Genomic DNA, 10,013 nt, shown 5'->3' with positions numbered 1-10,013 from the left:
AGCTAATGTAACGTGGCTCGGTGGCGCAACGGTAGCGCGTCTGACTCCAGATCAGAAGGCTGCGTGTTCGAATCACGTCCAGGTCATTTGGTTTTTACTTCCAGTAATTCACAATGTATTATGTCGAACCTGACCAGAGCTAATGTAACGTGGCTCGGTGGCGCAACGGTAGCGCGTCTGACTCCAGTTCAGAAGGCTGCGTGTTCGAATCACGTCCGGGTCATTTGGTTTTTACTTCCAGTAATTCACAATGTATTATGTCGAACCTGACCAGAGCTAATGTAACGTGGCTCGGTGGCGCAACGGTAGCGCGTCTGACTCCAGATCAGAAGGCTGCGTGTTCGAATCACGTCCGGGTCATTTGGTTTTTACTTCCAGTAATTCACAATATATTATGTCGAACCTCACCAGAGCTTATGTAACGTGGCTCGGTGGCGCAACGGTAGCGCGTCTGACTCCAGATCAGAAGGCTGCGTGTTCGAATCACGTCCGGGTCATTTGGTTTTTACTTCCAGTAATTCACAATATATTATGTCGAACCTGACCAGAGCTAATGTAACGTGGCTCGGTGGCGCAACGGTAGCGCGTCTGACTCCAGATCAGAAGGCTGCGTGTTCGAATCACGTCCGGGTCATTTGGTTTTTACTTCCAGTAATTCACAATATATTATGTCGAACCTGACCAGAGCTTATGTAAAGTGGCTCGGTGGCGCAACGGTAGCGCGTCTGACTCCAGATCAGAAGGCTGCGTGTTCGAATCACGTCCGGGTCATTTGGTTCTTACTTCCAGTAATTCACAATGTATTATGTCGAACCTGACCAGAGCTTACGTAACGTGGCTCGGTGGCGCAACGGTAGCGCGTCTGACTCCAGATCAGAAGGCTGCGTGTTCGAATCACGTCCGGGTCATTTGGTTTTTACTTACAGTAATTCACAATGTATTATGTAGAACCTGACCAGAGCTAATGTAACGTGGCTCGGTGGCGCAACGGTAGCGCGTCTGACTCCAGATCAGAAGGCTGCGTGTTCGAATCACGTCCAGGTCAATTGGTTTTTACTTCCAGTAATTCACAATGTATTATGTCGAACCTGACCAGAGCTAATGTAACGTGGCTCGGTGGCGCAACGGTAGCGCGTCTGACTCCAGTTCAGAAGGCTGCGTGTTCGAATCACGTCCGGGTCATTTGGTTTTTACTTCCAGTAATTCACAATGTATTATGTCGAACCTGACCAGAGCTAATGTAACGTGGCTCGGTGGCGCAACGGTAGCGCGTCTGACTCCAGATCAGAAGGCTGCGTGTTCGAATCACGTCCGGGTCATTTGGTTTTTACTTCCAGTAATTCACAATATATTATGTCGAACCTCACCAGAGCTTATGTAACGTGGCTCGGTGGCGCAACGGTAGCGCGTCTGACTCCAGATCAGAAGGCTGCGTGTTCGAATCACGTCCGGGTCATTTGGTTTTTACTTCCAGTAATTCACAATATATTATGTCGAACCTGACCAGAGCTTATGTAAAGTGGCTCGGTGGCGCAACGGGTGCGCGTCTGACTCCAGATCAGAAGGCTGGGTGTTCGAATCACGTCCGGGTCATTTGGTTTTTACTTCCAGTAATTCACAATGTATTATGTCGAACCTGACCAGAGCTAATGTAACGTGGCTCGGTGGCGCAACGGTAGCGCGTCTGACTCCAGATCAGAAGGCTGCGTGTTCGAATCACGTCCAGGTCATTTGGTTTTTACTTCCAGTAATTCACAATGTATTATGTCGAACCTGACCAGAGCTAATGTAACGTGGCTCGGTGGCGCAACGGTAGCGCGTCTGACTCCAGATCAGAAGGCTGCGTGTTCGAATCACGTCCGGGTCATTTGGTTTTTACTTACAGTAATTCACAATGTATTATGTCGAACCTGACCAGAGCTTACGTAACGTGGCTCGGTGGCGCAACGGTAGCGCGTCTGACTCCAGATCAGAAGGCTGCGTGTTCGAATCACGTCCGGGTCACTTGGTTTTTACTTCCAGTAATTCACAATATATTATGTCGAACCTGACCAGAGCTTATGTAAAGTGGCTCGGTGGCGCAACGGTAGCGCGTCTGACTCCAGATCAGAAGGCTGCGTGTTCGAATCACGTCCAGGTCATTTGGTTTTTACTTCCAGTAATTCACAATGTATTATGTCGAACCTGACCAGAGCTAATGTAACGTGGCTCGGTGGCGCAACGGTAGCGCGTCTGACTCCAGATCAGAAGGCTGCGTGTTCGAATCACGTCCAGGTCATTTGGTTTTTACTTCCAGTAATTCACAATGTATTATGTCGAACCTGACCAGAGCTAATGTAACGTGGCTCGGTGGCGCAACGGTAGCGCGTCTGACTCCAGTTCAGAAGGCTGCGTGTTCGAATCACGTCCGGGTCATTTGGTTTTTACTTCCAGTAATTCACAATGTATTATGTCGAACCTGACCAGAGCCAATGTAACGTGGCTCGGTGGCGCAACGTTAGCGCGTCTGACTCCAGATCAGAAGGCTGCGTGTTCGAATCACGTCCAGGTCATTTGGTTTTTACTTCCAGTAATTCACAATGTATTATGTCGAACCTGACCAGAGCTAATGTAACGTGGCTCGGTGGCGCAACGGTAGCGCGTCTGACTCCAGTTCAGAAGGCTGCGTGTTCGAATCACGTCCAGGTCATTTGGTTTTTACTTCCAGTAATTCACAATATATTATGTCGAACCTGACCAGAGCTTATGTAAAGTGGCTCGGTGGCGCAACGGGTGCGCGTCTGACTCCAGATCAGAAGGCTGGGTGTTCGAATCACGTCCGGGTCATTTGGTTTTTACTTCCAGTAATTCACAATATATTATGTCGAACCTCACCAGAGCTTATGTAACGTGGCTCGGTGGCGCAACGGTAGCGCGTCTGACTCCAGATCAGAAGGCTGCGTGTTCGAATCACGTCCGGGTCATTTGGTTTTTACTTCCAGTAATTCACAATATATTATGTCGAACCTGACCAGAGCTTATGTAAAGTGGCTCGGTGGCGCAACGGGTGCGCGTCTGACTCCAGATCAGAAGGCTGGGTGTTCGAATCACGTCCGGGTCATTTGGTTTTTACTTCCAGTAATTCACAATATATTATGTCGAACCTCACCAGAGCTTATGTAACGTGGCTCGGTGGCGCAACGGTAGCGCGTCTGACTCCAGATCAGAAGGCTGCGTGTTCGAATCACGTCCGGGTCATTTGGTTTTTACTTCCAGTAATTCACAATATATTATGTCGAACCTGACCAGAGCTTATGTAACGTGGCTCGGTGGCGCAACGGTAGCGCGTCTGACTCCAGATCAGAAGGCTGCGTGTTCGAATCACGTCCGGGTCATTTGGTTTTTACTTCCAGTAATTCACAATATATTATGTCGAACCTGACCAGAGCTTATGTAAAGTGGCTCGGTGGCGCAACGGGTGCGCGTCTGACTCCAGATCAGAAGGCTGGGTGTTCGAATCACGTCCGGGTCATTTGGTTTTTACTTCCAGTAATTCACAATGTATTATGTCGAACCTGACCAGAGCTAATGTAACGTGGCTCGGTGGCGCAACGGTAGCGCGTCTGACTCCAGATCAGAAGGCTGCGTGTTCGAATCACGTCCGGGTCATTTGGTTTTTACTTCCAGTAATTCACAATATATTATGTCGAACCTCTCCAGAGCTTATGTAACGTGGCTCGGTGGCGCAACGGTAGCGCGTCTGACTCCAGATCAGAAGGCTGCGTGTTCGAATCACGTCCGGGTCATTTGGTTTTTACTTCCAGTAATTCACAATATATTATGTCGAACCTGACCAGAGCTTATGTAAAGTGGCTCGGTGGAGCAACGGGTGCGCGTCTGACTCCAGATCAGAAGGCTGGGTGTTCGAATCACGTCCGGGTCATTTGGTTTTTACTTCCAGTAATTCACAATGTATTATGTCGAACCTGACCAGAGCTAATGTAACGTGGCTCGGTGGCGCAACGGTAGCGCGTCTGACTCCAGATCAGAAGGCTGCGTGTTCGAATCACGTCCGGGTCATTTGGTTTTTACTTCCAGTAATTCACAATATATTATGTCGAACCTGACCAGAGCTTATGTAAAGTGGCTCGGTGGCGCAACGGGTGCGCGTCTGACTCCAGATCAGAAGGCTGGGTGTTCGAATCACGTCCGGGTCATTTGGTTTTTACTTCCAGTAATTCACAATATATTATGTCGAACCTCACCAGAGCTTATGTAACGTGGCTCGGTGGCGCAACGGTAGCGCGTCTGACTCCAGATCAGAAGGCTGCGTGTTCGAATCACGTCCGGGTCATTTGGTTTTTACTTCCAGTAATTCACAATATATTATGTCGAACCTGACCAGAGCTTATGTAACGTGGCTCGGTGGCGCAACGGTAGCGCGTCTGACTCCAGATCAGAAGGCTGCGTGTTCGAATCACGTCCGGGTCATTTGGTTTTTACTTCCAGTAATTCACAATATATTATGTCGAACCTGACCAGAGCTAATGTAACGTGGCTCGGTGGCGCAACGGTAGCGCGTCTGACTCCAGTTCAGAAGGCTGCGTGTTCGAATCACGTCCGGGTCATTTGGTTTTTACTTCCAGTAATTCACAATGTATTATGTCGAACCTGACCAGAGCTATTGTAACGTGGCTCGGTGGCGCAACGGTAGCGCGTCTGACTCCAGATCAGAAGGCTGCGTGTTCGAATCACGTCCGGGTCATTTGGTTGTTACTTCCAGTAATTCACAATATATTATGTCGAACCTCACCAGAGCTTATGTAACGTGGCTCGGTGGCGCAACGGTAGCGCGTCTGACTCCAGATCAGAAGGCTGGGTGTTCGAATCACGTCCGGGTCATTTGGTTTTTACTTCCAGTAATTCACAATATATTATGTCGAACCTGACCAGAGCTTAGGTAAAGTGGCTCGGTGGCGCAACGGGTGCGCGTCTGACTCCAGATCAGAAGGCTGGGTGTTCGAATCACGTCCGGGTCATTTGGTTTTTACTTCCAGTAATTCACAATGTATTATGTCGAACCTGACCAGAGCTAATGTAACGTGGCTCGGTGGCGCAACGGTAGCGCGTCTGACTCCAGATCAGAAGGCTGCGTGTTCGAATCACGTCCGGGTCATTTGGTTTTTACTTCCAGTAATTCACAATATATTATGTCGAACCTGACCAGAGCTTATGTAAAGTGGCTCGGTGGCGCAACGGGTGCGCGTCTGACTCCAGATCAGAAGGCTGGGTGTTCGAATCACGTCCGGGTCATTTGGTTGTTACTTCCAGTAATTCACAATATATTATGTCGAACCTGACCAGAGCTTATGTAAAGTGGCTCGGTGGCGCAACGGTAGCGCGTCTGACTCCAGATCAGAAGGCTGCGTGTTCGAATCACGTCCAGGTCATTTGGTTTTTACTTCCAGTAATTCACAATGTATTATGTCGAACCTGACCAGAGCTTACGTAACGTGGCTCGGTGGCGCAACGGTAGCGCGTCTGACTCCAGATCAGAAGGCTGCGTGTTCGAATCACGTCCGGGTCACTTGGTTTTTACTTCCAGTAATTCACAATATATTATGTCGAACCTGACCAGAGCTTATGTAAAGTGGCTCGGTGGCGCAACGGTAGCGCGTCTGACTCCAGATCAGAAGGCTGCGTGTTCGAATCACGTCCAGGTCATTTGGTTTTTACTTCCAGTAATTCACAATGTATTATGTCGAACCTGACCAGAGCTAATGTAACGTGGCTCGGTGGCGCAACGGTAGCGCGTCTGACTCCAGTTCAGAAGGCTGCGTGTTCGAATCACGTCCGGGTCATTTGGTTTTTACTTCCAGTAATTCACAATGTATTATGTCGAACCTGACCAGAGCTAATGTAACGTGGCTCGGTGGCGCAACGGTAGCGCGTCTGACTCCAGTTCAGAAGGCTGCGTGTTCGAATCACGTCCGGGTCATTTGGTTTTTACTTCCAGTAATTCACAATGTATTATGTCGAACCTGACCAGAGCTAATGTAACGTGGCTCGGTGGCGCAACGGTAGCGCGTCTGACTCCAGATCAGAAGGCTGCGTGTTCGAATCACGTCCGGGTCATTTGGTTTTTACTTCCAGTAATTCACAATATATTATGTCGAACCTCACCAGAGCTTATGTAACGTGGCTCGGTGGCGCAACGGTAGCGCGTCTGACTCCAGATCAGAAGGCTGCGTGTTCGAATCACGTCCGGGTCATTTGGTTTTTACTTCCAGTAATTCACAATATATTATGTCGAACCTGACCAGAGCTTATGTAAAGTGGCTCGGTGGCGCAACGGGTGCGCGTCTGACTCCAGATCAGAAGGCTGGGTGTTCGAATCACGTCCGGGTCATTTGGTTTTTACTTCCAGTAATTCACAATGTATTATGTCGAACCTGACCAGAGCTAATGTAACGTGGCTCGGTGGCGCAACGGTAGCGCGTCTGACTCCAGATCAGAAGGCTGCGTGTTCGAATCACGTCCAGGTCATTTGGTTTTTACTTCCAGTAATTCACAATGTATTATGTCAAACCTGACCAGAGCTAATGTAACGTGGCTCGGTGGCGCAACGGTAGCGCGTCTGACTCCAGATCAGAAGGCTGCGTGTTCGAATCACGTCCGGGTCATTTGGTTTTTACTTACAGTAATTCACAATGTATTATGTCGAACCTGACCAGAGCTTACGTAACGTGGCTCGGTGGCGCAACGGTAGCGCGTCTGACTCCAGATCAGAAGGCTGCGTGTTCGAATCACGTCCGGGTCACTTGGTTTTTACTTCCAGTAATTCACAATATATTATGTCGAACCTGACCAGAGCTTATGTAAAGTGGCTCGGTGGCGCAACGGTAGCGCGTCTGACTCCAGATCAGAAGGCTGCGTGTTCGAATCACGTCCAGGTCATTTGGTTTTTACTTCCAGTAATTCACAATGTATTATGTCGAACCTGACCAGAGCTAATGTAACGTGGCTCGGTGGCGCAACGGTAGCGCGTCTGACTCCAGTTCAGAAGGCTGCGTGTTCGAATCACGTCCGGGTCATTTGGTTTTTACTTCCAGTAATTCACAATGTATTATGTCGAACCTGACCAGAGCTAATGTAACGTGGCTCGGTGGCGCAACGGTAGCGCGTCTGACTCCAGTTCAGAAGGCTGCGTGTTCGAATCACGTCCGGGTCATTTGGTTGTTACTTCCAGTAATTCACAATATATTATGTCGAACCTCACCAGAGCTTATGTAACGTGGCTCGGTGGCGCAACGGTAGCGCGTCTGACTCCAGATCAGAAGGCTGGGTGTTCGAATCACGTCCGGGTCATTTGGTTTTTACTTCCAGTAATTCACAATATATTATGTCGAACCTGACCAGAGCTTATGTAAAGTGGCTCGGTGGCGCAACGGGTGCGCGTCTGACTCCAGATCAGAAGGCTGGGTGTTCGAATCACGTCCGGGTCATTTGGTTTTTACTTCCAGTAATTCACAATGTATTATGTCGAACCTGACCAGAGCTAATGTAACGTGGCTCGGTGGCGCAACGGTAGCGCGTCTGACTCCAGATCAGAAGGCTGCGTGTTCGAATCACGTCCGGGTCATTTGGTTTTTACTTCCAGTAATTCACAATATATTATGTCGAACCTGACCAGAGCTTATGTAAAGTGGCTCGGTGGCGCAACGGGTGCGCGTCTGACTCCAGATCAGAAGGCTGGGTGTTCGAATCACGTCCGGGTCATTTGGTTTTTACTTCCAGTAATTCACAATATATTATGTCGAACCTCACCAGAGCTTATGTAACGTGGCTCGGTGGCGCAACGGTAGCGCGTCTGACTCCAGATCAGAAGGCTGCGTGTTCGAATCACGTCCGGGTCATTTGGTTTTTACTTCCAGTAATTCACAATATATTATGTCGAACCTGACCAGAGCTTATGTAACGTGGCTCGGTGGCGCAACGGTAGCGCGTCTGACTCCAGATCAGAAGGCTGCGTGTTCGAATCACGTCCGGGTCATTTGGTTTTTACTTCCAGTAATTCACAATATATTATGTCGAACCTGACCAGAGCTAATGTAACGTGGCTCGGTGGCGCAACGGTAGCGCGTCTGACTCCAGTTCAGAAGGCTGCGTGTTCGAATCACGTCCGGGTCATTTGGTTTTTACTTCCAGTAATTCACAATGTATTATGTCGAACCTGACCAGAGCTATTGTAACGTGGCTCGGTGGCGCAACGGTAGCGCGTCTGACTCCAGATCAGAAGGCTGCGTGTTCGAATCACGTCCGGGTCATTTGGTTGTTACTTCCAGTAATTCACAATATATTATGTCGAACCTCACCAGAGCTTATGTAACGTGGCTCGGTGGCGCAACGGTAGCGCGTCTGACTCCAGATCAGAAGGCTGGGTGTTCGAATCACGTCCGGGTCATTTGGTTTTTACTTCCAGTAATTCACAATATATTATGTCGAACCTGACCAGAGCTTAGGTAAAGTGGCTCGGTGGCGCAACGGGTGCGCGTCTGACTCCAGATCAGAAGGCTGGGTGTTCGAATCACGTCCGGGTCATTTGGTTTTTACTTCCAGTAATTCACAATGTATTATGTCGAACCTGACCAGAGCTAATGTAACGTGGCTCGGTGGCGCAACGGTAGCGCGTCTGACTCCAGATCAGAAGGCTGCGTGTTCGAATCACGTCCGGGTCATTTGGTTTTTACTTCCAGTAATTCACAATATATTATGTCGAACCTGACCAGAGCTTATGTAAAGTGGCTCGGTGGCGCAACGGGTGCGCGTCTGACTCCAGATCAGAAGGCTGGGTGTTCGAATCACGTCCGGGTCATTTGGTTGTTACTTCCAGTAATTCACAATATATTATGTCGAACCTCACCAGAGCTTATATAACGTGGCTCGGTGGCGCAACGGTAGCGCGTCTGACTCCAGATCAGAAGGCTGCGTGTTCGAATCACGTCCGGGTCATTTGGTTTTTACTTCCAGTAATTCACAATATATTATGTCGAACCTGACCAGAGCTTATGTAAAGTGGCTCGGTGGCGCAACGGGTGCGCGTCTGACTCCAGATCAGAAGGCTGGGTGTTCGAATCACGTCCGGGTCATTTGGTTTTTACTTCCAGTAATTCACAATGTATTATGTCGAACCTGACCAGAGCTAATGTAACGTGGCTCGGTGGCGCAACGGTAGCGCGTCTGGCTCCAGATCAGAAGGCTGCGTGTTCGAATCACGTCCGGGTCATTTGGTTTTTACTTCCAGTAATTCACAATATATTATGTCGAACCTTACCAGAGCTTATGTAACGTGGCTCGGTGGCGCAACGGTAGCGCGTCTGACTCCAGATCAGAAGGCTGCGTGTTCGAATCACGTCCGGGTCATTTGGTTTTTACTTCCAGTAATTCACAATATATTATGTCGAACCTGACCAGAGCTAATGTAACGTGGCTCGGTGGCGCAACGGTAGCGCGTCTGACTCCAGATCAGAAGGCTGCGTGTTCGAATCACGTCCGGGTCATTTGGTTTTTACTTCCAGTAATTCACAATATATTATGTCGAACCTGACCAGAGCTTATGTAAAGTGGCTCGGTGGCGCAACGGGTGCGCGTCTGACTCCAGATCAGAAGGCTGGGTGTTCGAATCACGTCCGGGTCATTTGGTTTTTACTTCCAGTAATTCACAATGTATTATGTCGAACCTGACCAGAGCTAATGTAACGTGGCTCGGTGGCGCAACGGTAGCGCGTCTGACTCCAGATCAGAAGGCTGCGTGTTCGAATCACGTCCAGGTCATTTGGTTTTTACTTCCAGTAATTCACAATGTATTATGTCGAACCTGACCAGAGCTAATGTAACGTGGCTCGGTGGCGCAACGGTAGCGCGTCTGACTCCAGTTCAGAAGGCTGCGTGTTCGAATCACGTCCGGGTCATTTGGTTTTTACTTCCAGTAATTCACAATGTATTATGTCGAACCTGACCAGAGCTAATGTAAC

The 10,013-nt window shown here is 49.1% G+C and overlaps 53 non-coding genes across 53 annotated transcripts; all 53 read left to right on the top strand.

The window, feature by feature from the left end:
* The first annotated feature begins 14 nt into the window (after positions 1-14).
* On the top strand, positions 15-86 carry TRNAW-CCA (transfer RNA tryptophan (anticodon CCA)). The gene has a single exon. It is a non-coding gene; the product is annotated as a tRNA-Trp (tRNA).
* A 65-nt stretch (positions 87-151) lies between these two features.
* On the top strand, positions 152-223 carry TRNAW-CCA (transfer RNA tryptophan (anticodon CCA)). The gene has a single exon. It is a non-coding gene; the product is annotated as a tRNA-Trp (tRNA).
* Positions 224-288: 65 nt separating this feature from the next.
* On the top strand, positions 289-360 carry TRNAW-CCA (transfer RNA tryptophan (anticodon CCA)). The gene has a single exon. It is a non-coding gene; the product is annotated as a tRNA-Trp (tRNA).
* Positions 361-425: 65 nt separating this feature from the next.
* On the top strand, positions 426-497 carry TRNAW-CCA (transfer RNA tryptophan (anticodon CCA)). Its single transcript has one exon. It is a non-coding gene; the product is annotated as a tRNA-Trp (tRNA).
* A 65-nt stretch (positions 498-562) lies between these two features.
* TRNAW-CCA (transfer RNA tryptophan (anticodon CCA)) lies at positions 563-634 on the top strand. The gene has a single exon. It is a non-coding gene; the product is annotated as a tRNA-Trp (tRNA).
* Positions 635-699: 65 nt separating this feature from the next.
* On the top strand, positions 700-771 carry TRNAW-CCA (transfer RNA tryptophan (anticodon CCA)). The gene has a single exon. It is a non-coding gene; the product is annotated as a tRNA-Trp (tRNA).
* A 65-nt stretch (positions 772-836) lies between these two features.
* Positions 837-908, top strand: TRNAW-CCA (transfer RNA tryptophan (anticodon CCA)). Its single transcript has one exon. It is a non-coding gene; the product is annotated as a tRNA-Trp (tRNA).
* A 65-nt stretch (positions 909-973) lies between these two features.
* TRNAW-CCA (transfer RNA tryptophan (anticodon CCA)) lies at positions 974-1,045 on the top strand. Its single transcript has one exon. It is a non-coding gene; the product is annotated as a tRNA-Trp (tRNA).
* Positions 1,046-1,110: 65 nt separating this feature from the next.
* Positions 1,111-1,182, top strand: TRNAW-CCA (transfer RNA tryptophan (anticodon CCA)). The gene has a single exon. It is a non-coding gene; the product is annotated as a tRNA-Trp (tRNA).
* Positions 1,183-1,247: 65 nt separating this feature from the next.
* On the top strand, positions 1,248-1,319 carry TRNAW-CCA (transfer RNA tryptophan (anticodon CCA)). The gene has a single exon. It is a non-coding gene; the product is annotated as a tRNA-Trp (tRNA).
* A 65-nt stretch (positions 1,320-1,384) lies between these two features.
* On the top strand, positions 1,385-1,456 carry TRNAW-CCA (transfer RNA tryptophan (anticodon CCA)). The gene has a single exon. It is a non-coding gene; the product is annotated as a tRNA-Trp (tRNA).
* A 202-nt stretch (positions 1,457-1,658) lies between these two features.
* Positions 1,659-1,730, top strand: TRNAW-CCA (transfer RNA tryptophan (anticodon CCA)). The gene has a single exon. It is a non-coding gene; the product is annotated as a tRNA-Trp (tRNA).
* Positions 1,731-1,795: 65 nt separating this feature from the next.
* On the top strand, positions 1,796-1,867 carry TRNAW-CCA (transfer RNA tryptophan (anticodon CCA)). Its single transcript has one exon. It is a non-coding gene; the product is annotated as a tRNA-Trp (tRNA).
* Positions 1,868-1,932: 65 nt separating this feature from the next.
* On the top strand, positions 1,933-2,004 carry TRNAW-CCA (transfer RNA tryptophan (anticodon CCA)). The gene has a single exon. It is a non-coding gene; the product is annotated as a tRNA-Trp (tRNA).
* A 65-nt stretch (positions 2,005-2,069) lies between these two features.
* Positions 2,070-2,141, top strand: TRNAW-CCA (transfer RNA tryptophan (anticodon CCA)). The gene has a single exon. It is a non-coding gene; the product is annotated as a tRNA-Trp (tRNA).
* Positions 2,142-2,206: 65 nt separating this feature from the next.
* Positions 2,207-2,278, top strand: TRNAW-CCA (transfer RNA tryptophan (anticodon CCA)). Its single transcript has one exon. It is a non-coding gene; the product is annotated as a tRNA-Trp (tRNA).
* Positions 2,279-2,343: 65 nt separating this feature from the next.
* On the top strand, positions 2,344-2,415 carry TRNAW-CCA (transfer RNA tryptophan (anticodon CCA)). The gene has a single exon. It is a non-coding gene; the product is annotated as a tRNA-Trp (tRNA).
* A 476-nt stretch (positions 2,416-2,891) lies between these two features.
* On the top strand, positions 2,892-2,963 carry TRNAW-CCA (transfer RNA tryptophan (anticodon CCA)). Its single transcript has one exon. It is a non-coding gene; the product is annotated as a tRNA-Trp (tRNA).
* Positions 2,964-3,165: 202 nt separating this feature from the next.
* On the top strand, positions 3,166-3,237 carry TRNAW-CCA (transfer RNA tryptophan (anticodon CCA)). Its single transcript has one exon. It is a non-coding gene; the product is annotated as a tRNA-Trp (tRNA).
* A 65-nt stretch (positions 3,238-3,302) lies between these two features.
* Positions 3,303-3,374, top strand: TRNAW-CCA (transfer RNA tryptophan (anticodon CCA)). The gene has a single exon. It is a non-coding gene; the product is annotated as a tRNA-Trp (tRNA).
* Positions 3,375-3,576: 202 nt separating this feature from the next.
* Positions 3,577-3,648, top strand: TRNAW-CCA (transfer RNA tryptophan (anticodon CCA)). Its single transcript has one exon. It is a non-coding gene; the product is annotated as a tRNA-Trp (tRNA).
* A 65-nt stretch (positions 3,649-3,713) lies between these two features.
* On the top strand, positions 3,714-3,785 carry TRNAW-CCA (transfer RNA tryptophan (anticodon CCA)). The gene has a single exon. It is a non-coding gene; the product is annotated as a tRNA-Trp (tRNA).
* A 202-nt stretch (positions 3,786-3,987) lies between these two features.
* On the top strand, positions 3,988-4,059 carry TRNAW-CCA (transfer RNA tryptophan (anticodon CCA)). The gene has a single exon. It is a non-coding gene; the product is annotated as a tRNA-Trp (tRNA).
* A 202-nt stretch (positions 4,060-4,261) lies between these two features.
* TRNAW-CCA (transfer RNA tryptophan (anticodon CCA)) lies at positions 4,262-4,333 on the top strand. The gene has a single exon. It is a non-coding gene; the product is annotated as a tRNA-Trp (tRNA).
* Positions 4,334-4,398: 65 nt separating this feature from the next.
* On the top strand, positions 4,399-4,470 carry TRNAW-CCA (transfer RNA tryptophan (anticodon CCA)). The gene has a single exon. It is a non-coding gene; the product is annotated as a tRNA-Trp (tRNA).
* Positions 4,471-4,535: 65 nt separating this feature from the next.
* On the top strand, positions 4,536-4,607 carry TRNAW-CCA (transfer RNA tryptophan (anticodon CCA)). The gene has a single exon. It is a non-coding gene; the product is annotated as a tRNA-Trp (tRNA).
* Positions 4,608-4,672: 65 nt separating this feature from the next.
* TRNAW-CCA (transfer RNA tryptophan (anticodon CCA)) lies at positions 4,673-4,744 on the top strand. Its single transcript has one exon. It is a non-coding gene; the product is annotated as a tRNA-Trp (tRNA).
* A 339-nt stretch (positions 4,745-5,083) lies between these two features.
* On the top strand, positions 5,084-5,155 carry TRNAW-CCA (transfer RNA tryptophan (anticodon CCA)). Its single transcript has one exon. It is a non-coding gene; the product is annotated as a tRNA-Trp (tRNA).
* Positions 5,156-5,357: 202 nt separating this feature from the next.
* TRNAW-CCA (transfer RNA tryptophan (anticodon CCA)) lies at positions 5,358-5,429 on the top strand. The gene has a single exon. It is a non-coding gene; the product is annotated as a tRNA-Trp (tRNA).
* A 65-nt stretch (positions 5,430-5,494) lies between these two features.
* Positions 5,495-5,566, top strand: TRNAW-CCA (transfer RNA tryptophan (anticodon CCA)). The gene has a single exon. It is a non-coding gene; the product is annotated as a tRNA-Trp (tRNA).
* A 65-nt stretch (positions 5,567-5,631) lies between these two features.
* TRNAW-CCA (transfer RNA tryptophan (anticodon CCA)) lies at positions 5,632-5,703 on the top strand. Its single transcript has one exon. It is a non-coding gene; the product is annotated as a tRNA-Trp (tRNA).
* Positions 5,704-5,768: 65 nt separating this feature from the next.
* On the top strand, positions 5,769-5,840 carry TRNAW-CCA (transfer RNA tryptophan (anticodon CCA)). The gene has a single exon. It is a non-coding gene; the product is annotated as a tRNA-Trp (tRNA).
* A 65-nt stretch (positions 5,841-5,905) lies between these two features.
* TRNAW-CCA (transfer RNA tryptophan (anticodon CCA)) lies at positions 5,906-5,977 on the top strand. The gene has a single exon. It is a non-coding gene; the product is annotated as a tRNA-Trp (tRNA).
* Positions 5,978-6,042: 65 nt separating this feature from the next.
* Positions 6,043-6,114, top strand: TRNAW-CCA (transfer RNA tryptophan (anticodon CCA)). The gene has a single exon. It is a non-coding gene; the product is annotated as a tRNA-Trp (tRNA).
* Positions 6,115-6,179: 65 nt separating this feature from the next.
* On the top strand, positions 6,180-6,251 carry TRNAW-CCA (transfer RNA tryptophan (anticodon CCA)). The gene has a single exon. It is a non-coding gene; the product is annotated as a tRNA-Trp (tRNA).
* Positions 6,252-6,453: 202 nt separating this feature from the next.
* On the top strand, positions 6,454-6,525 carry TRNAW-CCA (transfer RNA tryptophan (anticodon CCA)). Its single transcript has one exon. It is a non-coding gene; the product is annotated as a tRNA-Trp (tRNA).
* Positions 6,526-6,590: 65 nt separating this feature from the next.
* On the top strand, positions 6,591-6,662 carry TRNAW-CCA (transfer RNA tryptophan (anticodon CCA)). Its single transcript has one exon. It is a non-coding gene; the product is annotated as a tRNA-Trp (tRNA).
* Positions 6,663-6,727: 65 nt separating this feature from the next.
* Positions 6,728-6,799, top strand: TRNAW-CCA (transfer RNA tryptophan (anticodon CCA)). The gene has a single exon. It is a non-coding gene; the product is annotated as a tRNA-Trp (tRNA).
* Positions 6,800-6,864: 65 nt separating this feature from the next.
* Positions 6,865-6,936, top strand: TRNAW-CCA (transfer RNA tryptophan (anticodon CCA)). The gene has a single exon. It is a non-coding gene; the product is annotated as a tRNA-Trp (tRNA).
* Positions 6,937-7,001: 65 nt separating this feature from the next.
* On the top strand, positions 7,002-7,073 carry TRNAW-CCA (transfer RNA tryptophan (anticodon CCA)). The gene has a single exon. It is a non-coding gene; the product is annotated as a tRNA-Trp (tRNA).
* Positions 7,074-7,138: 65 nt separating this feature from the next.
* TRNAW-CCA (transfer RNA tryptophan (anticodon CCA)) lies at positions 7,139-7,210 on the top strand. Its single transcript has one exon. It is a non-coding gene; the product is annotated as a tRNA-Trp (tRNA).
* A 339-nt stretch (positions 7,211-7,549) lies between these two features.
* Positions 7,550-7,621, top strand: TRNAW-CCA (transfer RNA tryptophan (anticodon CCA)). Its single transcript has one exon. It is a non-coding gene; the product is annotated as a tRNA-Trp (tRNA).
* A 202-nt stretch (positions 7,622-7,823) lies between these two features.
* Positions 7,824-7,895, top strand: TRNAW-CCA (transfer RNA tryptophan (anticodon CCA)). Its single transcript has one exon. It is a non-coding gene; the product is annotated as a tRNA-Trp (tRNA).
* Positions 7,896-7,960: 65 nt separating this feature from the next.
* TRNAW-CCA (transfer RNA tryptophan (anticodon CCA)) lies at positions 7,961-8,032 on the top strand. The gene has a single exon. It is a non-coding gene; the product is annotated as a tRNA-Trp (tRNA).
* Positions 8,033-8,097: 65 nt separating this feature from the next.
* On the top strand, positions 8,098-8,169 carry TRNAW-CCA (transfer RNA tryptophan (anticodon CCA)). The gene has a single exon. It is a non-coding gene; the product is annotated as a tRNA-Trp (tRNA).
* Positions 8,170-8,234: 65 nt separating this feature from the next.
* TRNAW-CCA (transfer RNA tryptophan (anticodon CCA)) lies at positions 8,235-8,306 on the top strand. Its single transcript has one exon. It is a non-coding gene; the product is annotated as a tRNA-Trp (tRNA).
* A 339-nt stretch (positions 8,307-8,645) lies between these two features.
* On the top strand, positions 8,646-8,717 carry TRNAW-CCA (transfer RNA tryptophan (anticodon CCA)). Its single transcript has one exon. It is a non-coding gene; the product is annotated as a tRNA-Trp (tRNA).
* A 202-nt stretch (positions 8,718-8,919) lies between these two features.
* Positions 8,920-8,991, top strand: TRNAW-CCA (transfer RNA tryptophan (anticodon CCA)). Its single transcript has one exon. It is a non-coding gene; the product is annotated as a tRNA-Trp (tRNA).
* Positions 8,992-9,193: 202 nt separating this feature from the next.
* Positions 9,194-9,265, top strand: TRNAW-CCA (transfer RNA tryptophan (anticodon CCA)). The gene has a single exon. It is a non-coding gene; the product is annotated as a tRNA-Trp (tRNA).
* Positions 9,266-9,330: 65 nt separating this feature from the next.
* Positions 9,331-9,402, top strand: TRNAW-CCA (transfer RNA tryptophan (anticodon CCA)). The gene has a single exon. It is a non-coding gene; the product is annotated as a tRNA-Trp (tRNA).
* A 65-nt stretch (positions 9,403-9,467) lies between these two features.
* On the top strand, positions 9,468-9,539 carry TRNAW-CCA (transfer RNA tryptophan (anticodon CCA)). The gene has a single exon. It is a non-coding gene; the product is annotated as a tRNA-Trp (tRNA).
* Positions 9,540-9,741: 202 nt separating this feature from the next.
* Positions 9,742-9,813, top strand: TRNAW-CCA (transfer RNA tryptophan (anticodon CCA)). The gene has a single exon. It is a non-coding gene; the product is annotated as a tRNA-Trp (tRNA).
* A 65-nt stretch (positions 9,814-9,878) lies between these two features.
* Positions 9,879-9,950, top strand: TRNAW-CCA (transfer RNA tryptophan (anticodon CCA)). The gene has a single exon. It is a non-coding gene; the product is annotated as a tRNA-Trp (tRNA).
* Positions 9,951-10,013: the final 63 nt, after the last annotated feature.

Source organism: Leiobunum rupestre, chromosome 2 (genome assembly GCF_980474605.1).
Source record: "Leiobunum rupestre chromosome 2, qqLeiRupe1.1.hap1, whole genome shotgun sequence".
NCBI classification, from domain to species: Eukaryota; Metazoa; Arthropoda; class Arachnida; order Opiliones; family Sclerosomatidae; genus Leiobunum; species Leiobunum rupestre.
The sequence above is the reverse complement of the archived record's forward strand: the minus strand, read 5'-3'. Positions and strand labels throughout refer to the sequence as shown.